The sequence below is a fragment of the Pinus tabuliformis genome, chromosome 7 (genome assembly GCF_031772625.1).
Source record: "Pinus tabuliformis cultivar Carrire ecotype Pingquan chromosome 7, CPIR1, whole genome shotgun sequence".
In the NCBI taxonomy this organism is placed as follows: Eukaryota; Viridiplantae; Streptophyta; class Pinopsida; order Pinales; family Pinaceae; genus Pinus; species Pinus tabuliformis.
The window spans coordinates 1,319,895,587-1,319,922,785 of NC_142293.1; the positions used below are offsets into that span (position 1 = coordinate 1,319,895,587).

Below are 27,199 nucleotides of genomic sequence, written 5' to 3' on the forward strand. Positions count from 1 at the left end.
TTAATTGAGCTGAATGCCGGAGTCGTATATGGCCCCTGCCTTCCAGTTAGCCGGTATTACATGGGCGCTCGACACCCATTCCTCTCTCTTCCCATCACTAACCAGAAAACGAAGAGAAAGAGCGCCCCTCGGAGGTGTTACTACGTCCCACACGGCCCCGTGGCTTCGGTACATAGCTTTCCAGTCGTACGATTCCTCCTGCGTTGCATTACATTACATTATATTACATCATTACATCTGCAACCGGGCTCGGTAATTGTCAATGAACTTTTTTTTAATTAGGAAGACTAATTTAGTTAGCATAGATAACTAGGAATGCAAAGAGAAATAAGTTTATAATTATGGAAATAACTACCTGTCTGACTTGAATAGCCAGAACGTCTTTTTGGCCAAGTACTCTGGAAAGTTGCTACTGCTATCGATCTTAAACATGAGATTGTAGCCCTCATATTGGCAAGGTATCCTGAAATCAAGTCATCAAATTGGTTGAAATATTCAACTGTGTGTCTGTGTGTATTTATATACGTTATTAATCTACTAATTCCTATTCTATGTACCGTTTATACTCGATGTCCACCACACCCAACGATATGAGTTGGCTAACTTTGTCTGGACGGCCAAGCTTCGAATACCCATGAAGGCTCATGATGAAATCAGTTCGGTCGCCTTGCCCATAATCTGTCACAACAATTTTCACTCCTTCGCTTCTGCAGAGATCTTTATTGGTACATCTTACCTATAATTTTCATCAATATGAATTTGTCACACTAAAATTGAAATTCGTCCATAAACTTAAGATTGAAAAATCAGGTGATGAAGGTGGATAATTATAGTAGAATTTGTAGTAGCCAGTTATGAAATAGTTTTGATGATGATGGTTACCTTGTAGCAGGCACCGCATCCGGTTCCATTTCTGTATAACTGAGCGACAGCAGCTACATCACCTCCATTCAGATTTCTGACAAAGAACCCATATCCACACGCTCCACCTGCAGTCACATTAATAGATACATATATCATCCCTCGTACATATATATAGATTTGTGTGCATTGATGCATGCATTTACCTTCGGTTCCCAGGCCATCTGCACTGCTATAGTATGCGGCTCTTGATGTTACGTACGGTTCTCTTGTGCCGAGACACATGACAAGGTTCTGCAATAACAGAATGCAAAGTAGCAGGCTGTAAGAGCATCTGTAAGTAAATACAAGACGAGGGACAAATGCTTAGAGAGAATACTCTGATTGAGTAAGAAAGCTGTGATTGTTGATAATTAAATGTACGATTAAGGAGAGTATTTAAAGGTAACAAACCCACACCATGGATAAATGAAGGGAAAGTCAAATTGTATGGATAAACTGCGACGGCATGGAATTCCACTAATGATCGTTTACCTTCCAAGCATGGAAATCTGCGGGCATTTTTATATTGGAAGCCGTCAAATTGTTATAGCAAAACCGCTGGCTTTTTTTAAATTTCAGGGTAATCCCCGAGGAAGTCGTTGAACTCTACAAGTCAATTCATACAGATCCACATACACAATAAGATAATATATAGGTGCTGGACACTGTATATATAAATGTAGCCACGGCAAACTAAATTCCCGTACGTAGGTGGCACCAAGAGACTCGACAACATCAGTAAACTCGCCAAGCTTGGCTTTTGCAAAGTTAGGTTTCCGGATTTACGGAACAATCATGTCATTCCGGATTTGCACATGCGGAATGTGGAAAGCAATGTGCTGAGCCACTGAGTTGCGTGGGAGGCGGTAACACCTTCAGTGGCCACGATCGGAACCGCGACGAGTGGATGAAGGCCGCCAATGTAATAGCACCCAACGAGAGGGTAGTTGCAATTTACGACTCCGGCAATGTTCTCCTTTATGATATAATTATGTGTCCACTGAATATTTGCTCACCAACTAACTACACCACTTGCGTTGTTGGTTGCTAGTTTGTGTAAAAATCGCATGTACAATTTGCTGAATAAAAGGCGTTGTTTAATCTTCAGAGTTTTTGGTTTGAATTTGTAATTGTTTTTTCAGATTTTTATTTTTGTTAATTATATATATATATATATATATATATATATATATATATATATATTTCGGATAAGAAAAAGCACTAGAGCACTGGTTTTATTATATAGACACTCAAATCAATACATTGAGTTTTATTTGGATGTGTTATATGAAATGTATATTGTTTTCCAATATATTAATAGCTCCACAGAAATGTCAAAATAATTGATGTCTAAAGACCGTACATTCCATGTCTCCATAATAAAAGCCATAGCCAAAACAAAAAACGAGTACATATATCAAAATCTTCCAAGATATAGTCCAAATGTATGAGGAAAACATGTGCCCATTGTGCAGAAACAAAAACAGTCGAGAAAAAGGTCAGGGAAGTGGCGCACAACCTGCATCTATTGAGCATCCATCCACCTCCAGAGTGATATGAAACCCCTCCAGTGAGTCGAGGAGACCTTGCTTAGATAAAGAATCTGCAACAATGTTGTGTTCTCTATGTGAGTGTTGAATAGAGATGCCCAGTAGTGTGTCCTACAAGTTCTTGAGGTACCTAAGCCAGTCCTGAAGATGTGGATGTGAAATGTGAGAGGATCCCAAGATATGGTTGTCGATGGCTTGGAAGTCTCCGTATATGTTGATGTTGTGGATCTCTAGAGACTCCGCGAACCAGAGCAGCCCGCAAAGCGCCATAGTCTCTGCCTTCATGTTATCCCCCCCTTCGCCCCCACAATGGATTCTTTATTGTCTGTTGTTGTCCATGCAGATCCAAATCTTGCAAGTGCATCTAAAACACTGTTCTGCACCATCAAAAAATCCAGCAGGGTATGTAATAAAAGGATCATCAGTCCCGTGAGACATCATAGTTAGATGAGCCAATAGTCATTGTAGTGGATCCATCGCAGTGTGTATGTTATCTATGATCATGTCAATACTGAGATATTTGTGATCAAATATAATGTTGTTTCTAGCTTTCTAGATCTCCCACAAAGTGAGCATCGGGATGGCATGCCGATGCCTATTCTGGGTACGCCATCAATGTAAGCATGTATCAATGGAACAATGGTCAATGTATGCAAAGGAGAGAATGACTGACAAACCATGTCAAATCTGAACTGCTATAGGAAATCTTAAGAGAATGTGGACATTGGCCTCCTCCTCCTGCCAACAAAATACACAAATATCAGTTCCTAGTAGGCCCCTCTTCTTCAAGTTCTCCCAAGTGGGTGCCTTATTCTGCCAAACTAGCCAGGTGTACAGAATAGTCTTGTGTGGGATTTGTACATTCCATAACATAATGAACCGACAATGGTCATGGTAGTCATGCGTGTTAGCAGATGTAATTGTAAGTATCGGAACAGAGATCAAACCCTTTTTAATGATACCATCCCACCCAATCTAATCTCCCACATCAGATTTGTATATCCCAACATTCCATATCTCAGCAACAATGTTCCTCTAGGAGTCAGCCAAGTCCCCCCACAGACCTAGCTCTTCCGCCTCTTTCCAAATCGGCCTGTCGCCTAACCAAGTTCGTATGGCTTGATAAAAAAATATAATACCCCTTGTGTATAGACATTGGGTGAGTTCAGTTGTGTAATGTTTGTACACTTCGACCCCAAGGAACTTGTCCCTCCCAGTGATGATGTCCTTCTGGATCCCATGTTCCAGTAGATCCTTTTTGTGAGCCAGTGCCGAACTCTGTTGAGGCTATTCCATATAGCAAATCCGTATGCCTTGTCAACCAGTCCCTCTCTCAACCAAGGACAAATCTTAATCTCCTTAAGATATTTTGTCTTGATGATCAAACTCCAAATACCTGTGCCAAGTAGTCCCTGCCATAGAGATTTTGTGAGGAGTGCCCACCCAAAAATCTTTATGTTTAGTATGCCCCAACCCTCCATAGCCTTGTGTCTAGTGATCTTGTCTAATTTAACGAGATGGTATTTATGCTTTGTTTCATATCTAGCCCAAATGTATCTAGCAATATCATAGCTAATATGTTTAATGATGGATGCACGTATGCAATATAAGTGTGCCCAATATACAGCTAGTTGTTGTAGTACCGATTGTACAAGTATGACTCTACCTCCAAGTGTAAGACACCTGTGTGTCCATCCAGATATCTTCTTGTGGAGTCTATCCATGATCCATAGTTAGTCTTGGTTACGATAATTATTGGGCTTGATTTTGTATCCCAGATACTCCAAACCATCACTAATCGAAATAACTCTCACCCAAAATGGGTTTGAAATATATGCAATATCCTCCTGCTTACCTTCCCCATATAAGACTTCTGACTTGTCCTTATTCATGTACAACCTAGATGCGCTGCCAAACTTGTGAAAAATTTTATGAAGAGAAGTCCACATATATATGGATATGATCCCAAATGTAAGTATATCATCAACAAAAAACTGTGTGAGACCCTTATATTCCGCCCCATAGGAAAAGGCAGATTTACACCCCTATGGAAAGCATGTTTAATTATGCGGATGAGTCTGTCCATGACCAGTATAAACAATAGAGGGGAGAGCGAGAACCCCTGTCTCAGCCCATGTCTGGGCCCAAAGAAGCTAGTTGGGTATCCATTAATGAGGAAAACAAATCTAACAATTGTGATAAATGGAACCGCATTGTGAATCAATTTATCTTGTAGAAACGCATATTCTTCCAAAGTGATGAAATTAGAGAGAGTGTTTCCAATACAAAGAGCAATTATTTTGGAGATCAATTTATATATCAGATTACAAAGTGAGATGGTCCTATAGTCCTGGAAATTCCACAATTCATTCCATTTAGGGATAAGAGAAATATATGTGGAGTTGATCTCATTTGTGATGTACCCTTCCAATCCTAACTGTTCCACCATTTGAGTCAAGGCCTGTCCCATTAGATCAAAGAAGTGTAAAAAAAGCTCTATAGTCCATCTGTCCGGTCGAGGGCACTTGTCTTTGGAGAAATATTTCAATACGGAGTGGACCTCTTGCAATTTGACCGCCTTGTACAATTCTTTGTTCCTATCTTCATCAAACATGTTGCGGTGAAATTCGGATGTCCAAATTTGGTCCTCAATATTCACATTGCCTCTACTTCGATATGCCTGCTCAAAGTATGCAACCGCTGCATGTTGAATCTTCGGAAGGGTGTGAACCTCACAGTCATTGGAATCCTTAATTTTTTAAATGGAATTTATCTGCCTTCTATAGTTTGCATACCTGTGGAAAAATTGTGTATTTCTATCCGCCTCCTTTAGCCATATAGCCTTGCTCTTCAATCTCCAATTCACTTCCTGTATGTGGAGGATATGTTGTTTTTTCTTCTTTGGTGCATTGATACTATTGATAAGTGTGTTGGATGGATATCCCAAATCCAACTTCTGGCCCAGTACCTCCAGCTCAATATGTATCGCATCCAGTTCCATTCGCAACTTCTGCTTTTTACATCTTTCCCTAATTTTGACATTCCTTTTGAGCTCATGTAATTTCTCTACCATATCCTGCATAGGTGATGATTCTGTAATCCTAAATTTCGGCCATGTATCTCATGCCAACTTATCAAATTCAAGATCCTCGAGCAAGATATGGCTATATTTAAATGGAATACCCATCCTAGATTGTGCCTTCCTCCAAATAAGTGTGATGCGCAGGTGATCCAAGATGTAAGGCTTCAAGACGGAGGTCTGCACAATACCCATCCTCTCCAGTAGTTCATCCTGAATAAGAAAATGGTCCAGTCTCATCCCCATGGATCCATATGAAACCAGCCACCCCTTCGTCACCACGTGCACCTATTCAGAGATAAGTGTGGCAATCAGAGGCCACCGAGCAATCAATCCAAAATATAATCTATATATTATTTCTCATAAATTAGGCCACCCTGAAATGGAAAATATCAAAACATCACCAAGTACCCATGGAGCAAAAATCTGCACCAACTTCGCCATTGTTCCACATCCCAAATAGGAAATAAATGGACTCGCCCAGTCCCACCTACTCTACCAAATCTCCCACCCCCCAATAGACAAGTACAAGTGAAAAATATCACCCGAACCGATACTGACAATCAGGACGTAAAATTTGAATTACGTCGGAAAACAAATTATCCAGAGAAATAATGATTTTCAAAATAACCAGTGCCAATGCAATCGAGGTAATCCTAGTGTGTGGGCTCCTCAATCATGGGAATCAAGCACAACAACAACAACATTCGCATCCCATGCAGGTCCATGAATGATTACAACATCGAATGCCACAACCCTAACATAGTTTGGATATAATGAATGAATCAACCCATTTGTGTCGAAGGATGGAGAAGTGATATCAAAGTAGGAATCTTGTTCTCGAATTGATAAGGGACAAATAAGTTATAGAATATCAGTCCACCAAGGCATGTGGTATGCGTCTACAGAATGTCAACTGGTCACAAATGATACAATATAAAATGTAGATGGAAATGATAAAGATAACTAGAATGTGGAAGATCTTCGACGCGATGAACATAAGGATAGTCAATATGGACTATAGAGGAGTATCCCAAACCCAAAGATATTTGAAATCATACCTCAACCAAAACTAGATAGGCTTTGGATAGTGATGCGAAGGTAGAAGTATACAAAAGTTGAGTAAATATATGATTATAGCCTAAAGAATGTAGGAGGAACAATAAAGAATGTAGCACAAACAATCACCCCGGAACAAAACCAAAAAACCAATACCAATATCAGAAACACTAAAACTTGTCACCTTAGTACATTGTCAACTGTCATCCACAGACCAACCATGGTAAAATATAAGCACACTAAATGTAAATTTCCATTACCAATGCATAGGAACTCCTGGTCCCCCTAATTGGCTCAACTAGCAATTGGTCTTCACATCATTTTGATATTTAATAACCCTAGCCTAAAAGTTGCATTTTCCGTCACTTCAAAACTTTCTCTATTGCATCACCACCTGCATTCCAGAGGACTAATGGAACATGGGGCCTCTGTGGGTCGTGTTCCATTCATCTAGATGCATAGGTTGTCGAATCGGGCATCAATGATGAGCATAAGGCTTTTTGGATGCATTGCAGCGAACAAAATCCATGAATTAGCCAAACTGATAAATGTATATCATAATTGAGACATTTTCCCCTTATGACTGGAAAAAACACCCCACTCTCCTAGTGAAGTGATGTTGAATCGGGTCTTAACTATATATATGAATTTAGTACTCTAAAAAAATTAAGACATTTAAATTTTGTAGAATTCACAAAACTCAATCTTGAAACAAATCCCCACAAAATTTCAAACAAATTTAGACAAAAAAATATGTCGAAATAACATTCAAAGCATCTAATAGATAGAATCATTTCAATACATCTAAACTAGCAATTGTACCATATGTTGCAAAGGAAATACCGTAAGGCAATATCATAAAAAGAGTAGCATAGAAGAAAGAAGTAAAAAAAATTATACAATTTTGTTTTGAAATTTAAACTTTGCAGACTTGAGCTAATAACAATTAGGAATGATATATATGGATATTGTTGATACAATTGGTGGTGTCTTCTTGCAGGTGGAACGAATAGGGTAACATTCATCACTTTTCTTGGTTTGCCATCATTGGGCTCACTCATACCTTTTAACTTCAGAGAAGAAAGAAAATATCCATCCTCAATTTGGAGCCTCTCCTCATCATCCACACTTAACAATAGAGTAGGATTATCATTGGTAATAGAAGCAATGATACCCGTTTGTTACATGCAAAAATCACTTGCAGTCTTGAAATATACAAAAATAAAACAACAAAAATGAACCCATGGATTCACGCCTAAATAATCCAGGAATAAAACCATTTCTGGCACAATTATAATCAGAATCACTGCCCCATGACACATTGCAACATTTAACGAACTCAAATGAACTAAAAAATCAATTTTATGCATTACATGCAACGTCTATCACATTGCTAAATCATGGAGATTCTTTGGATTGCACGCTTTTGTTACAATACGTTGTCCACCATTATAGAGTTAACTCTGTCTGTAGGATAGTATGGGTCCCACCAAACATAGGAGGAAGCATCAACACACGCCATGTCTCCAATGGTACATATGATACGCGTAGTCTAACGAGAGGAGTTGCTAGGACAGTTATGGAAATTTAGGTAATATTTAGAGAAAATAGGGCAAGAATTTTTGTAAATCCAATTTATAGTTGTTAAACTTCAAAATTTTAGGTGTTCTAGAGGTTTTTGATGGTGCTGAATCTATTTCCACCATCAAAATCATGATTCAAACACTACCTATACAAGATTTTTTGAATTTTTTTTGCCCAGATTCCGGCCACTTTTAACCATCTGAGCAATTCTTCAGCCTCATTAAACGACTCCCATATGATATCCACACCATATTTTCCCAACCCACAGCAAAAATCACTTGCAGTCTTGAAACCCACAAAAAATAAAAAATAAAAATGAACCCATGGATTCAGGGCTAAATAATCCAGAAATAAGACAACTATCAAATAATTTTTGTCTCAGCAATTAATGTCATCGCAGCCTTTAATTCTATACCAGCCATTCTTGTACCAACCTCCATAGGTGAGTAACATTTAGCTTAAAATCTTTTAAACAGAAATTAATGTCATAGAAGCCTTTAATTCTATACTAGTCGTTCATGTACCAACCTCCACAAGTGAATAAGATTTAGCTTAAATTTTTTTAATCATATACGACCACTTCTAAAAAATGATTTTGATTTCAAAAATGATTTTTAAGAAATTGGTCAGACATATGCCACAGATAGTGAACGCTCTTAGTGAACGCTCTTAAACAATCCAGAATAGTTCATAGATAGTGAACGCTCTTAAACAATCCACAATAGTTCATTTTAATACGTGTAGGCATTTCATAATTTAAGAAACTAATATCGTATGTCAACCCAAATCCCACGAGGGACTTTGAACACATAGTTGTTAAATTAAAGTGGCGCCATTATACACCACCTAAAACCTTAACTTATGACCACACTCATCATGGCCTGCAATGCAATGACCAAATGACCATCCGAATTCAAAGCCAGAATCAAATGAAATATTAGATGATTTTACTATGCTCCGTCAGTTGACGTGAAATGGTGGACTTCACAGCTTGGCCAAGAACATGTACATTGAAATGGTTTTTATTTCCTTTTGCTGTAATTTATTTGATGGTATCAAGAAACTGTTTAGTTATTATATTTTTTAAAAAAATGTACATTGAAATGGTTTTTATTTCCTTTTTCTCTAATTTATTTGATGGTATGAAGAAACTGTTTAATTAGAACTATCAACAATCATCAAATTAGAACTATCTTGTTGTTTTCCTAATTGTTTAAAAGATTTAGAAACCATATAATATATTTTCCTACAAATTTCTTAAAAGAAAAAAACTAAATTACAACCAATTTTATTATGAATAAATAGTTCCAATTTCATTACACGCTAGTTAAAGTATTATATGGAAGAGATTAAAATTTAAACAAATAAGCCAAAAAAAATATTTTACTGTGAAAATAAGAAATAAATAAATAAATAAAATTACTGTGAAAATGAAAATTTAATATGGCAACTATTTATTTCGTTTTTATACTTACTTTTAATGGAATTTTTTATTTTTAATATAAAAATTAAAAAAACATAAACAAACAATGTAAAAATTAATAACACATCAAAATTACTAACACATCAAAGTAACTTGGATGGAAGGGGAACTATGAATTTTTTAATCATTAATCACACCTGTATTGCAGAAAAAACCATCAATAACATCCTTGCCCTTTCTATCTTCAGTATTGTCTAACTAGATCCATCGACCACTAGGGAGAATTAAGTTTCAATGGTTCAATATTCTTAATGGCTGAATCAAATTTTAGCATATTAATGGCCGAATCAGACTAAATTGCCGAATTTTCGAATTCTTCAGCCCGATTCGGCCGAATTTGGTAACTATGTATTGTATAACATCATTAGATCTACGACCAGGCTGATCAAAATTGCTCCGTTGGGGCGTGGGCAACACGACGAGTTTCTGAGTGCCTTCCAGCTTCACCTCAATGCCCACGCAATGCTCCAAGTCCTCGATGTTGCCCTTCGGATTCAAAGGAGCAGCAGCAATTGAACGTCAATGGCAAGGCGGAGTTTCTAAGGAATTATGAGAGTTCCATTGATGCTGGAAAGCACGCGCCAGCAGATCATATTAGCATCGCAGTTGAAGGAGGATGGTTTGAATATTCACAAGCCACTCACAGTCAATCCTTTAAATCTACGAGGAAATTAATTGGCTATTGAACCAGACAAAGTTTCTAATGGCTGCCTCTATTCATACATATTGATGTTTCTCATGCTCCGTATTGACAAATGAGCTTCCGGAGGGGATTTTTGGTACAGAACGCATGGGTATTTGGTTCTTGAGAGGCTTGGCCACTGGGCTTATCAGTTTCCTTTGCGAGGATTGACTCCTGTCTTTTGTCACCTAATTAGATGGTGAATATAGTATTACATGGTTCTCTTGCCAAGGTGCCACTCCAATTTGTTCTGCATGTACAATGGTTCTCTCATGTGGGTTCCTATGGAATTGTCGTAAGGGGATACAGGCACAAACTGGTTTCGGATGTTACAGCAGGTATATTATTTTCCCCAAGATATCATTATTTTTCTGGGCAGGTTACAAATTAATGCCATTAAATACATTTTTTCCTTTCTCAGCCTCTGTTATACCTTGTTCTGAACATTTGATTTTAATTTATTGTCTTAAAGTTTATAATTTTGCTCTGCACTTTGTCGCACTCTCTTTATATATGTGTTTTGTGAAGGCCATATGCCTTCCGTCTTTGAATCCTCTTCCAACTCTTGGTTTAGGACCCTCACTATAGATAGACAGGGATTGATACTTAGCTTCCTTGCTCTTATCAGAGCTCGTTCGCCATCTTTATGTTTCATTTCCAGACCTTGCAAGAATTTTGGTTTTAAAATTTGTAATATCTGGTTTTCTTGCTTGGGTTGCTACTGCTCCTGTTGTAGCTAGATCCCAGCTAACCTCTCATTTGCCTTCAGCTTTGGTTCTTGGTTGGATTCTTCTCTCCCGGTACCGGATTTTGTCTCCTTTCTTCCGGTGTACCCTTTCTCTGGCATGCTGCTCTAATCCGTGGAAAATAGTTGGCTCTGAGATCACCTCCATATCTCCCCAAACTTTGGCCGGACAGATTCCCATTCGCTCTGGCTGCATCACTTACCGGTTTCTTACAACACGTTAATTCCCTTGTGTCAACTTCAAACTTTTATCCATTTTTGGATGCTATACTGACGGCGCTCTGCTATGCGGGTTGCTTGTGGTTTATTTTGCACGAGTCTTCTCCCTCGGTTGACATTCTTTCCGCTTTCCAAGGCCTTCCTCATTCATGTCTATTCTCATCCTATATCATTGCTACCCATCTACCAGATTTCCTTACATCAATTGCTGTCACATTCCCTTTTACAATATTCTATTGAGTCCCTTCAACCCTCCGCCAGATGGTGGGCCATCTCTCTGAGTCATCTGCCAACGAGGCCTTTATCTTGGTCACGATGGACGCTAAGTCGCTACTTCAGCATACTGTCAACTCGGGCATACGGTGTGGCCCACGCTCACTGGATATGTGGCATAATATCTTGGGAGAGGCTAGTCCACCACATGGTATCCATGCATCCCACACTTCGTAGGGTGGCGAACATGCTACATGGGGACGTCGTTCTAAAAACAAACAACGTTCTATTAAAACATCCTCCCCACCACCCGCTCTTTCTTTGGATAATGTTGTGCTTGCTAACATAATTACAAGTCTACAGAAGAGACCTTTAGTTGGCCTATGGTATTTTGTTGATATTAGTGACTCAAATATGAGAGATTGGGTGGGGAAAAAATGGAAAACCATGATGGGTTACATGACGACTGTCGTTCCGCTTCTGTAGGGATGGTACAATTTCCATTTTATAAGTTAGGAGGACTTAGAAAAAATCAAATTGCTGCCATGGATTAACGAAAAGAGCTTCCTCGTGTTGCACCACTGGTACATTGGGTATAATTCACTCCACAATACACCCCAAAATAAGCTCATTTGGGTGAAACTTCCCAGCCTTCCCATTGAACTCTGGATGAAACAAGTCTTGATGGACATTGGAAATGCTACAAGCAAATTTGTGTACATGGACCCTTGCTGTTTGGGTGCACAGGAAAAAAGGGTGGCCTAGATCTTAATTGAGAAAGAATATCATGGTGGTTTCCTGGACCACATCGATTTATTCTAGGGGGATACACATTTGTCTCAGGGATTAGACTTTTGGCAAGTTCCCTTTCGGTCCTCACACTACCACCATACTGGGAATCTGTTGGCACAATGCCCTTGTAGGCTGGGGAGTCTACTACATGGCAGACCCATCATCAGTCACCCAAGGGGTCGTGATGGTGGAAGCGGTCCTTCACCAAACTTTCAGAAAGCTATCCCTTCCCGAAGGCAACATGCAGGTATTCCACGTAATACTTTTCCGCATCGCTCTTATACTCTAAACTCTTCCTTAAATGGATCTTCGCCTATTATGGTTCCGTCGTCCCCATTATAATCCCTGAAGACGGACTCGCAAGATCAATCTAGCCTTACTAATGAACCCTGAAAATCCACTCAAGTTGCCACTCCTCCCCATCTGGATATTCTGCCACCCCACCTGATGCTTGGCCTTCCTTCCACCTCACATATCATGTACGTTCCATCCTTTTCACCTTCATTATTTGCAAACAGGTGTAAAGGGCCAAGGACCAGCACCACCCCACCTAACTCACCACTAAACTCTCCTACAAAATCTATCAGTAGTGACCTGGATTTTCTACTCAATAGGAAATCCATGGACTTACGTACTCTCACCATCCACAAACTTGATGGATCACCCACTGCCCACATCAGTCCTACATCAGCTTGTAACATTACTGTCAGACGCACTCAAAACCGCGAGAGCAGACATTTTAGGGGATGACCTAGACCTAAACCAAACCCCTTCACCTCCCCCATGGACAGTTTTTTGGTTGACGTTCCTATTACTAACATCACTCCCTCACGGGGCCTTAGAGCACAGCAAATCGAGATGGCATGCCCATGACATTCATCCTTTCCCTAAATATACAGGGATTGGGGGCTTCCTCGAAATTTCGATCCCTCAAGAGTATTTTTTTCTCCCTTCGTCCTTCTATCATTTTTCTACAAGAATCTATGCACTATGTCCTGCATGTTATATTATATTTCAGGAAAATGTTCCCAAATTGGCACATACCTGCCACCACGGTTGTTGGGCTCTTTGGTGGTTTTGTGGCAATCTGGGACCCTATATGGGTCTATCTCAAAGCTTACAGTTGTTTCACGGGAATTCTACTTGAGGGTCACATCTAGGGCTTGGAAGGATGCATACATATTCTAAATACATATGCTCCTTACAAGGATCAGGCCATTTTTTGGGATCGCCTTTTCTCCTCCGGGATTATGCAACTTACCTCCCTCATCATCATGGGAGATTTGAGTTGTACTATCTCCCTGGAGGAAACTTGGGGTCGAACCAAAAGACTTTATCCACTAGCGGGAATGTTTAGGTACGCCCTTCTTACATACAATTTATAGACATCTGTCCAGAGGTTATGGTCCCTGCTTGGGACAATGGGTAGGAAGTTGCATCGTATGTCACCAAGAGACTAGATCGCTTTTTAATTCATGAAAATTTGATTGACCATCTGGGGGAGGTACAGAAAAACATCATCAGTAATTTCTTATCCGACCACAGGCCTATTACTATGGCTTGAAAGAAGCCTCTAGTGCGTCCTGGAATACCTTTCAAATTTAACAGAATTTGGTTAGAAGATTTGGATTTCATCACTCTGGTTTGGGAATCTTGGAACTGTGGGAGTGTTACTGGTTCCTCACCCATGGATCATATCCTTGATAAACTATAGTCTCTCCATGGGGTGGTGATATCTTGGCAGAAAAATAAAAATATATCTATGAAAAGAGAAATCAGGGGTATTCAAAGTGAAAATGATACCCTTCTCCCACTTATGGCCTTCGACAACCTTCTTGCTTCCATCCGAATTCACATTCGAGAACTAGAGATTAAAAGAGATCGTGTCTTAGATATTGAAGAAGCCTCTTGGTTCCTGAATAGCTGGGTTATCTGGATCAAGGAGGGAGACAGAAACACCAAATTTTTCCATCAATTTTCAAACCATAGGCATAATATAAACTCTATTTGGGGAATTTCGGATGATGCAGGGGCATATATCCACTCACAAGCTGATATCTCAAAAGCTGCCACCTTACATTTCAAAACAACTTATGAAAGGAATGACAACATTGTGGCAAAAGACCTCATCTGGGGTATCGAAAATCCCCTGATTATGTTTGACCAGGACTTGAATGAGGATATTTACAGATGCATCTCAGAAGATGAACTTCTCTACATCCTTAAATCTTTTAAATGGGACAAAAATCTTGGACTAGATGGGTGGACCGTGGAGTTGTTCACACATTTTTTTTATCTTTTCAAACAGGATCTCATTCATATGGTGGAGGAATATAGAATAACTCAATATGTACACCACCGCATCATGTTGACCTACATTGCTCTCATCTCGAAGCGCAATCCTCCAAATTGTTTTGATGACTACAAGCCTATCTCACTATGCAATCTTACCTATAAGATTATCTCCAAAACCATAGCAAGTCGTCTGAGGGACAGTCTCTCTTGCCATATATCCCCACAACAACATGGTTTTTTGAAAGGTCGTCAAATTCATGACGTGGTTGCAAATGCACAGGAATGTCTGCATGCTATCCATACAAAAAACTTTAATGCTGCTATTCTACGGGTTGATCTCAAAAAATCTTTTGACAGTCTTGATTGGGGATACCTCAGGCTTGTCCTTTTTAAAATAGGTTTACAATCAAAGTGTGTGGACTGGATTATGGCATGTGTTATCAATGTTGATTATTCGGTGATCATAAACGGGTATCCTTCTAAATTTTTCTGGGCTAAGCGAGGTCTCACACAAGGATGCTTGCTTTCGACTTTGTTATTCATTCTTGCTATGGATGGTCTCAGCTTGCACATCTCAAAGGCTGTCGAACAAGATCAATTTCAAGCTCTCGAGATAGGTGATGAGCCCCAAAAATGGATAATTATTTGGGCTCATTCAACCTCCCAATTCGACTTAATCCACCATTCTCATTAGTTTATTGCATGTTTTTTATTATATTTATGCTAATAGAGTGAATTGGGTTAGTCATTATGCCAACAAGTCTAATGTGTGCTTTGTGTAGCCTTTTTGGTCAATTTGGAGACAAAATCAAAGGTTTAAATGAGCACTTGGCAGCCAAATTCGTGGGAGAACAAGGGAGAGGATTTGTAGGAAGGTGTCCCCTCCATTTATGGGCCCTTACCTTGAATTCTCCACCATCAGCTCGGAGTTCAAGGGCCACCAAATCAATTAACACAAGGGCAGCCAAGCAAGTCAAGTAGGATTGCTGTTAACTGCAAGTTTTGGGCAGCCGAGTCCCTAAAGTTTAGGAGGACTGTTGGGGTCTTCAATTTTTATAAATAAGAAGGCTTAGGGCCTCATTTTGGGTTAGCCAGTAGTTAGTCATTTTGTATTCATTTTGTAGTTCGATTTTTAGGCAGTAGATTAGCTTTGCTTTCAACACATTTTCAAGTTCTCCTTGTGGACAGTTTTTGGAATGTAACATTTCTTTTGATCAATAAAGATGAATCCAGCTTTGCACCAGCTCTAAATCTCTCTTATGAGGCTGTAGCTCTTGGGGTTGGGCCCATCTCAAGTGCCCAGTACCTCCTTTGTTTATCTTTATGTGTTTTTGTTGCATTCTTAGAATAAAATCTGTTATTTAGATTTAAATCTTGCTTGTTATTTAGATTGCTTTTCATGGTTAAAGTAACTTCTTATGTTTAGAATAGATTGGTAGGATAATAATAGGAAAAAGGCTCCAAAAAAAGGGTCAACAACACTCTCTGTTTCACCTCATCCTTATTGGATTAGGGGCTAGAATTGAAGGAACAGTGTTGCCCCAACAAAAACACTAGTTTGCTTGACCATGCAATCCTTAGTGTATTGTTTCATTTGCAGAAGTTAGTTATGGGTTCAGATCTCTGAAATGTTTCTTTGCATGATTGATGCACATGGTTTTCTTTCCAAATAAAGCTGTTGTTCATTCGTTGTATTGACAGTTAGATTAGATTAGCTAGGACTTCGATTATTTGTAAGACGTTGTTGATTCGGTTAAATGAACATTGTGCAGGGCATCTCTACCACTCTCTCATCTGCCTAAGCTTCATCAGAGCCATCTGATCCATCTCCTAGCTAGGTTCCTCGTCTCACATCTGTCCTTTTGCCCACGTAAACCTACCTTTTTGTGCAGTCATTGTTTCATCCTTCTTTGAGCCAATTTAGCCATCTACACCTCTTCACCACTCCATCCACCAGTCCCTGGGCCACTTCAGACCCCTATCCTACCTCCATATCCATCCATGCATCTTCCCTCACTCACCATCCTCCAAAATCCAATTTTTAAACATCCTGTAGAAATTTTTGAACATCCTGTAGAACCCCTATAGACTTCCTGTAGAAGCTCACGAATGAGGTTTCTTGACAGCCAAACTCTATGAAACTCTCTGGAAGGGTGTTAGGGACTCCTTAGACTCTCTCTGAACCTTCCCAAACTTTTCCAAACATTTCTCCTCCTTGATCCACCCCTGCACAGTAAAAAAACAGTGAAAGCATATGCATCATGAAACTGACAACTTATTCAAAAATACAAAAAGATGTTTTCTTCAGATAGTGATAACTTAGACACATGCATTTTACCTTCCTAGAAGTCAATGGCATCTCTTTCAGTAGCTTGCATCCTCTTTTTCGCATCAGTAGGGCTAGCTGGTAAAATTAGGGTTTGCTAGGGTTTGCATTTCCTTTCCGCTTTCAGTTTCTTTCTGCAAGTAGATTAGCCTCCTTTGAGTTAGCTTTCATCCATCAGTTAAAAAGCTTCTTCTGAGAGCTCATAGAAGTTGGCTTAAGCTCCTAGCGGACTTGTGCCAGCTGACCAAGTGACAGCTGCGGCAAGAGCTAGTACTTGTGCATACAGCACTGTCGCTTCCAAGTTTGTTACGAACTACCAGGTTGATAAAATTAAAGAAGGGAGTTCCAGGAGTTGCAGCATTATTGCTGCAATACTGGGGCCCACCATCTTTTTGGCGCCGTTGCCGGGGAAGCGTCAGAGTATTGGTGATTGCTGCTATTCTTCTATTTTCTACTACAACCTTCTGCTAAGTAGTTTATTTCATTTCCATTATGAAATTCCGTTTCTGCAAAAGTAGATTAGCATTTCTCACTTTCATAGATTAGCATTTCAATTCCGCAATTTCATTTCTGCAAGCGTAGATTAGCATTTCAATTCCGCAAGCGTAGCCTAGCATTTCATTCCTGCAATTTCATTTGAGCAAAATAGATTAGTCCTTTCTTGCTTTCATTTCAATTCCGCATTTTCATTTCAGCAAGATAGTTAGTTGCAGTTCAATCTATTTTAGTTTTTGCAGGTACAAGCAAAAAAAAAAAAAGAAGCAAAATTCAAACAAAAAGAGTTCCTTTCTTGTCTTGTAGGAGTAGAGATAAGTTAGAAAAATGATTGCACAACACCCCCACTGCTTCACATAGGCAACCTTCTCTCTTCTTCGATGGCTGTGATTAAAGAACCCTTAGGTGGACAACAAGACATATTTGAAGAACCTCAAGGGAAGAAGAAGAAGAAAACATTCTTCTGGAGCAAATGGCTACAAATAGAAATGTTGGGAGCAGTACGTTGTCCAAAGACGAATTTGAAGATCAGATGGAAGATTTCAAGAGTGATATGAGGCAGTTTCTTACCATGCAATTGGATACACTGTGGATCCAAAAGAAGCAAGAGGAAGCCAAGAGGGCTTTGTCCATCTTTTGTCCCAGGTGCACTAGAAAGCATCCTAGGGACGAATGTCCAATGCACTCCCTAGAAGTGTGTTTCGTCTGTGAAGAATACCATCCTATGAATCAGTACCCTTCCTTGCCTGGAATCAAAGCTGCATATCAGAGGGAAAAAGGAGCCACTGAATCACTCTACTATATGAACCAAAGGAGGCCACATGAACCTAGATCTTATCAGTAGGAACTGCAAGGGACATCCGAGACCTATTATGACCCCTATCAAGCCACTTTCATGCCTTCTTGGGGCCCCCCTGCTCATCCTTCCTGGTCCACACCCTCTCCTTGGTCGGATCCATCTCCATATTATGCCCAACCAGCTATTCATTCGTTTCACTCTTATGCTCAGCCACAGCCTCAGTGGAATGCACCTCATCAAGGGTGGAGGCCCCAATACAACACTCCTCCCGCTTCTTTTCCTCCACCACCTACTCATCCACAACCATTGCCTCCTGCTCCACCAAGGCAACCCCAAATGCCTGCCCAACCACAACCCCATCCACATCCATCTCAAATATACACCCCCAATCAACTACCCATACCACCATTTCCAAACCCGCACATTGGAATAACTCAACACAATTGCAATGCTGGGACACAACATGTCCAAATGACTCCTCTTGAGCTCAATGATCTTCACCATAGCTTAGGAAGAGTGTTGCAAAGCAAAGATTATGTTGACAATGTTGAAGGACCAAAGGCAAAAGAAGATTCAAAAGAGGAGATCAAAGAACCATGGGCTGCACTTGATGAAGAGAAGAGATCAGAATCAGAGATCGAGAGAGTTCCCTCATGGTTACCATCAAATCCTCCATGTACTCAAGAGAAAGATCAGCAAAAAGAGGAAGATGAGAAGGTCATGATAGAAGGTGACATGAAGAATGATCCATATCAGCAAAAGGACCAAGGATATCAAAGCTATATTGAGACATGATTCCAGACAATCACTAAGTTGCAGCAGTACTCTCTTCCTCAGCTATGTTTGATCCCTTCAAAGTCAGATCATTTTGTCTCTGAAATCTGGGTAGCTGTCAACACATGCATTTTAAGCCTTCACATCATCTTGTCTCTAAACTCGATGTGCACATGGCTCCATTGAAAGTATTTTTATACTTGAAAATGATTTTGTTTTTCAAGTAGGGTAGGGTAGAAAAAAGGAAAAAAGAAAAAATGAAAATAAGAAGAAAAATAAAAATCTAAGGTGAAAACCTCCTCGGAGGCGCCTTAGATTGGCTCATTGATTGAAAACCTCCATGAGGCGGTCAATGGGTTGGGAAAAAAGAGAAAAGAGAATAAGATCTCTGGGTGAAAACCTCCCTTGGAGGCGCCCAGGGCAGACAATGAGGGTGAAAACCTCCATGAGGCGCCCTAGTTGTTTTTCAAAAAAAAAAGGGGAGAAAAAGAGAAATAAAAATAAACCTAATTTCCATTGGATAATTGCAGGTTGCAAGAAGGAAATTGCAGGTCAAGAGGATCACTCAAAACAAAGACAAAGGAGTTTTTGTGCCTTCTACAGGAAGTTCTGTATTTCTACAGGAAACATCCTGTAGAACCTTCAGGCGAGCTAGATTTGATTTTGGAAGGGAATCTAAAGCTTAGAATCTGTTGGTTACGCCTACAAGAATCCATGTTTCCGTTCCTCACCCTTTTCCATCATTTTTTCCACCTCATTGTGCTTCTTTTATGAAAACTGTGTTTTCTACAGGAAGTTCCTGTAGAAATTACAAGAAGCTAAAAATGGATTGCAAAAAATTAGTTTGGCGAACACGGTAGCTTCCTCAAGGGTTCAGAAGTCCTCCTGCACTTTTCAAACTCCTCCTCCATCATCTCCATGCCTGCATCACAGCCCAAGCTCATTCTTTTTCACCATGCAAAAACTTGCAGAATGCTTTGAAGAAAAAAATACATAGAACAAAATTTGTTTTTTCCTTAACTTGAAAACCATGCATCCATTTGAAAAACCATTTTACAGGGAATTGTAGAGGGATGATGGCAACATGCCCGAGCAGTTTCAGCCCATTCCGATGCACGGTTTCCAAGAAATCTGCCTCCATCACCGTCAACCATTTTTTCATTTTCTCCATATCCGTGCATCCATTTCAAAATCTGTTTCATGAGGAGATGCATATGGGTGATAGTAGCCTACCCAAGCAGTTTCAGCCGATTCCAACGCACGGTTTCTGAGAAATTGATCTCTGAAATCTTCAGCCATTTTCCATTTTTCTCGAAATCTGTGCATCCATTGATCTCAATTTTGCTATGAGAGGTGCATCATGATGATAGGAACATGCTCAGCAAGTTTTAGATTGATCCGATCTATCGTTCGGGAGCAATGGCGAAAACAAATTTTGGTCCTGTGAAAATTCAGCAGCAGCAGCTTGAGGGTGCAGATCTGAATGTGGAAACGAACTCCTGCAGCTTATATCCGGCAAGAGGATACCTACACAAGAAAAATAACCACACATCAGACAGCAAAGAGCTTATAGCACAAAGGAGCCATCATGCAACCACCGAAACAGATGCATGCAACAGCAAAAAGCACCTCACAGCAACCATTTGACTTCAGGTATGTGACTAAAACTCATTCCTCTGGTTGCATGAATGTAATTCGGAAACAGCATGAGCAATGAGATGGTTGGGATTACAAAAATCGGTGGCCAGCTAACTGTCCACCGTCATCTAGTTCAACAGCACTCGGTGGGTGAATAAGACACGTGCGCTCAGCCATCTCAGGAGGAAATTGGGAAACAAGTAATGGTGATTGTTTGACCTTCAACGTGATTGATGGAGTGATCACAGGTAGGAAATATGATGATTTGTGGCAGCACTTCCGTCTGCATGGCCAGCACATGTTTTTGCCACCTCACCACAAATCACGCAGCAACTAAACAAGGCTCGGCTGAAACTCACAAACTGTTGTTCATCTACACTTTCCACATCCTCAACTGAAGTGTGCAAAATCGGTTAACCTATCTTCCTCCACTGAGTTTTTCTACCTGTCTTCGAGATTCTGTTGCGTATCAAGCTCGCTCAGAGGCGCAGGGGCGCTCTACAAGCGTTTCTACAGGAAGACGTTCTACAGGAAAGTACAGCAAAGCCTTCCAGAGCAGAAAAGCCCGAGTTTTTCTTCATCAAATTTGGAGCCTGAAGATAGATAGGTATCACAAGGGAAGAATATTGTGCAGCCTCACCATTTATTAGATGGACTAACAGAGGTATTGGGAGAGAATGATGAACTTCAAATGCTCAAAGATGGGCTATTTGGAGATGTGTTAAGGTCCACACAGGAGGCCATCATTCTTCCACCATGGATTGTTCTTGCAGTACGGCCAAGGCCTGGTGTGTGGGATTATGTCTGTGTCAATGTTGATGAACTTGCTGCTGAACAACTTTCTGTGGCTGAATATTTGGAGTTCAAGGAGCACCTTGTGGATGAAAGTGTCAAGGATAAATATGCATTGAAGCTAGACCATTAGCCCTTCAATTAATCTTTTCCTCGCCCAACACAACCATCTTCCATTGGTAGTGGAGTTCAATTTCTCAATCAGCATTTGTCCTCAAGATTATTCCATGATAGAGAAAGCATGCAGCCCTTGCTGGATTTCCTTCGAGCACACAGCTACAGAGGCCAGAAGTTGATGCTGAATGAGAGAATACAAATTTTTTCCAAGCTATGCTCAGTCTTGGTAAAGGCAGAGGAATATCTTAAAAATTTCCCCAAGAATACACCACATATAGAGTTTGAATACAAATTACAAGAAATGGGATTGGAAAAAGGATGGGGAGACAATGCAGAACATGTCTTGGATATGATTCATTTGCTCTTGGAGACTCTGCAGGCCCCTGATCCATCAACTTTAGAAACATTTCTAGGAAGGATTCCTATGGTCTTTAATGTTGTGACTCTTTCACCTTAGGGTTATTTTGGCCAAGCAAATGTTTTGGGAATGCCAGATACTGGTGGACAGGTTGTGTATATACTTGATCAAGTTCGTGCATTGGAGAATGAAATGTTGCTGAGAACAAAACATCAAGGATTGGACATCAAACCTGAAATTATTGTGGTGACTCGGTTGATTCCTGAGGCCTATGGTACAACATGCAATCAAAAAATTGAAAAAAGCCACAGGAAAAGCAAGAATGAAAAATAAGGAAGAAACAGAGAGGAAAAAAAAACAAGTTTAATCCCTGGAAATTGTTGCAAGTTGCAGGAACACCATGCGGAAAGGGGGCCTCCCAACAGAAGCAGAAGGGTCCCTACCAAGTTCCCAGGCATCCTCACATCCATCCCCTCCATGAACACTCATTTTTTCAGGGTTCAGACACAATCTAGTCATGGTTCAACCTTCTACAGGAAGCTACAGGACTTTCTACAGGAAGTTCTGTATTTCCACCAGAAACATCCTGTAGAGCCTTTCGGCAAGCTAGAATCGATTATGGAGAGGGATTTGAAGCTTGAAGTCTGTTGAGGAGGCATGCAACCACTCTTTTCTTCCATCCTCCACTGGTTTCATCTCCTTTCACCACCATTGCCGCCATCTGATTGAATATACTTGCACAATCATACCAAAGCTGAGAATTCTCTAGGAAAAGGAGCAGGCAGTGGGAAGAAGCAAAGAGAAAAGCATGGTTTCATGATCGAGAAGAGGACATCACTTCAGAAACTTGGCATGACAGGGAGGCCACCAGGGCCATCAAAGATGAGGAGATAGATTAGTTGCTCAGAGGATGAGCAACACTTTCAGTAGGGGGTGATGATGAGCCCCAAAAATGGATAATTATTTGGGCTCATTCAACCTCCTAATTCGACTTAATCCACCATTCTCATTAGTTTATTGTATGTTTTTTATGATATTTATGCTAATAGAGTGAATTGGGTTAGTCATTATACCAACAAGTCTAATGTGTGCTTTGTGTAGCCTTTTTGGTCAATTTGGAGACAAAATCAAAGGTTTAAATGAGCACTTGGCAGCCAAATTTGTAGGAGAACAAGGGAGAGGATTTGTAGAAAGGTGTCCCCTCCATTTATGGGCCCCTACCTCGAATTATCCACCATCAGCTCGGAGTTCAAGGGCCACCAAATCAATTAACACAAGGGCAACCAAACAAGTCAAGTAGGACTGCTGTTAACTGCAAGTTTTGGGCAGCCGAGTCCCTAAAGTTTAGGAGGACTGTTGGGGTCCTCAATTTGTATAAATAAGAAGGCTTAGGGCCTCATTTTGGGTTAGCCAATAGTTAGTCATTTTGTAGTCATTTTGTAGTTCGATTTTTAGGCAGTAGATTAGCTTTGCTTTCAGCACATTTTCAAGTTCTCCTTGTGGACAATTTTTGGAATGTAACATTTCTTTTGATCAATAAAGATGAATCCAGCTTTGCACCAGCTCTAAATCTCTCTTAGGAGGCTGTAGCTCTTGGGGTTGGGCCCATCTCAAGTGCCCATTACCTCCTTTGTTTATCTTTATGTGTTTTTTCTACATTCTTAGAATAAAATCTGCTATTTAGATTTAAATCTTGCTTGTTATTTAGATTGCTTTTGATGGTTAAAGTAACTTCTTATGTTTAGAATAGATTGGTAGGATAATAACAGGAAAAAGGCTCCAAAAAAAGGGTCAACAACACTCTCTTTTCCACCTCATCCTTATTTGATTAGGGGCTGGAATTGAAGGAACAATGCTGCCCCAACAAAAACACTAGTTTGCTTGACCATGCAATCCTTAGTGACTGTTTCATTTGCAGAAGTTAGTTATGGGTTCAGATCTCTGAAATGTTTCTTTGCATGATTGATGTACATGGTTTTCTTTCCAAATAAAGCTGTTGTTCATTTGTTTTATTGACAGTTAGATTAGATTAGCTAGGACTTCGATTATTTGTAAGACGTTGTTGATTCGGTTAAATGAACATTGTGCAGGGCATCTCTATCACTCTCTCATCTACCTAAGCTTCATCATAGCCATCTGATCCATCTCCTAGCTAGGTTCCTCGTCTCACATCTGTCCTTTTTCCCACATAACCCTACCTTTTGTGCAATCATTGTTTCAGCCTTCTTTAAGCCAATTTAGCCATCTACACCTCCTCACCACTCCATCCACCAGTCCCTGGGCCACTTCAGACCCCTATCCTACCTCCATATCCATCCATGCATCTTCCCTCACTCACCCATCCTCCAAAATCCAATTTCTAAACATCCTATAGAAATTTTTGAACATCCTGTAGAAATTCCTGAAACATCCTGTAGAACCCCTGCAGACTCCCTGTAGAAGCTCACGAATGAGGTTCCTTGATAGCAAAACTCTGTGAAACTCTCTGGAAGGGTGTTAGGAACTCCTTAGACCCTCTCTAAACCTTCCCAACCTTTTCCAAGCATTTCTCCTCCTTGATCCGCCCCTGCACAGTAAAAAAACAGTGAAAGCATATGCATGATGAAACTAACAACTTATTCAAAAATACAAAAAGATGTTTTCTTCAGATAGTGATAACTTAGACACATGCATTTTACCTTCCTAGAAGTCAATGGCATCTCTTTCAGTAGCTTGCATCCTCTTTTTCGCATCAGTAGGGCTAGCTGGTAAAATTAGGGTTTGCTAGGGTTTGCATTTCCTTTCCGCTTTCAGTTTCTTTCTTCAAGCAGATTAGCCTTCTTTGAGTTAGCTTTCATCCATCAGTTAAAAAACTTCTTCTGAGAGCTCATAGAAGTTGGCTTAAGCTCCTAACGGACTTGTGCCAGCTGACCAAGTGACAGCTGCGGCAAGAGCTAGTACTTGTGCATACAGCACCGTCGCTTCGAAGTTTGTTACGAATTACCGGGTTGATAAAATTAAAGAAGGAAGTTCCAGGAGTTGCAGCATTATTGCTGCAATAATGGGGCCCACCAATAGGTAATAATATCAACATCTCACATGGTTTCTTTGTCGATGACGTATTGATTATGGGTTATTAAATGTGAAATATAGCTTTTTGCGGCACTAATGAAAGACTGTTGTTCTGTTTGTACATGGATGCCTAGCCATAGGGCATAAACAGTGTCCTCTATGAGGATGGACTCGACAAATCCATGCTGAACTCTGTCTCTCCCTCGTTAGATGGTGTTGTCATTTTTACTATTACATAATCCTCATATCATGTTGGCATCTTTTTACTGTCCGATGTGGCATCGGTTTTATCTATTTTCATATCGAGTTTTTTCCCACATAATATATCAGTGAATATATGCACTAACTTATTATTTTTTGATGTAGGGCGCTTGTATCTACAGCTACCCTCTTACCTCTGCCAATTCAGATATGTTTCTTGAATATTTCTTTTTTCTTATAAAAGGTTTTACTTGTTGTATATGGACTTCTCCCCTTGTACTGCAGAAATTATCATCACAAAGGTGATTTGTATATTCCAACATTTCTAGAAAGACTTATGTTTGAACATTAGATGGCATATGTACATCTCATTATTCTGATATTAATATAAAATTATGCTTTTTTTGCACTAAGAAATAAATAAATAAAAATATATCTGATTGTTGTGCTCATCACCATGAATTTTCTTTTTAATTGGGAGGACTAATTTAATTACCATAGATAAGTAGGAATGCAAAGAGAAATAAGTTGATTATTATGTAAATAACTACCTGTCTACCTTGAATAGCCAGAACGTCTTTTTGGCTTACCTGATACAAAAATATCAATGCCAAACACTCTGGAAAGTTGCTACTGCTATCGATCTTAAACATGAGATTGTAGCCCTCGTATTGGCAAGGTATCCTGAAAACAAGTCATCAAATTCGGTGAATTCTATTGTATGTGTGTATTTATATACGTTATTAATCTACTAATTCCAATTATATGTACCGTTTATACTCAACGTCCACGCCCCCAATGATATGATCAGTTGGTTAGCTTTCCCTCTGCGCGCAAACTGAGAGTAGGCATGAAGGCTCACGATGAAACCAGTTTGGTCGCCTTGCCCGTAATCTATGGGATATTTATTGGTACATATTACCTATAATTTTCACTCCTTCGCTTCTGCAGAGATCTTTATTGGTACATCTTACCTATAATTTTCATCAATATGAATCTGTCACACTAAAATTGAAATTCATCCATAAACTTAAGATTGAAAAATCAGGTGATGAAAGTGGATAATTATGGTAGAATTTGTAGTAGCAAGTTATGAAATAGTTTTGATGATGATGGTTACCTTGTAGCAGGCACCGCATCCGATGCCATTTCTGTATAATTGAGAGACGGCAGCTACATCACCTCCATTCTGATTTTTGTGACAAAACCCATATCCACACGCTCCACCTGCACTCACATTAATAGATAGATATATCATCCCTTGTACATAAATTGATAGGATAATAGCAATAATATAGATTTGTGTGCATTGATGCATGCATTTACCTTCGGTTCCCAGGCCATCTGCACTGCTATAGTATGTGGCTCTGGATGTTATTAACATTAATATTGATAAATAGGAATAATAATATTTATTTTCTAATAATTAATAATATAAATATTAAAAAAATTTAAAAAAATTATTCACTTTAACACTATAATTAAAATTATTGACTAAAAATATTAATAATGTGAATAATATTGCTAATATAAAATTATTAATAATTAATAATAATTAAATTTTATTATTTACATAATATTAAAATTTTAATTAATATAATAATCTAATCTATTCAAAACAACAGGTTATGGAACTAGCATTAAAATTTAAATTAGGTTTAATGTGTATATTGTTACAATATTGAGTTTATAGTAAAGTTTAAGTTAGATTTAAAAATAATAATAATAACAACAACAGAAACTAAGGAAGAGGCAAAGAAAGAATCCCACAAAAAGAAAATAGAGACAAAGAAAGAAGAAGAGCTGGAAGTGCAACAAAAGGAAGCTCTCATTACAGAGAAGAAGGAACAAAACCAATGTGGTTCTACAAATATTTTTAATTCCAATGTTGATTTTCAGTGTGCAGGTAAACAAAATGATTATGAAGAAGAATGAAATTTCCTTGAAGCATGGCTTGCAACACCATGCCTTGAGAAACTCTGCAGAGCAGTTGCAGAAATGAACCTTCAAGACAACATTAATGATGAACAAATTAATGAAATTT

The 27,199-nt window shown here is 39.4% G+C and overlaps 1 pseudogene; it reads right to left on the reverse strand.

Moving 5' to 3' along the window:
• On the reverse strand, positions 1-26,539 carry LOC149252433 (expansin-like B1; annotated as a pseudogene).
• Positions 26,540-27,199: the final 660 nt, after the last annotated feature.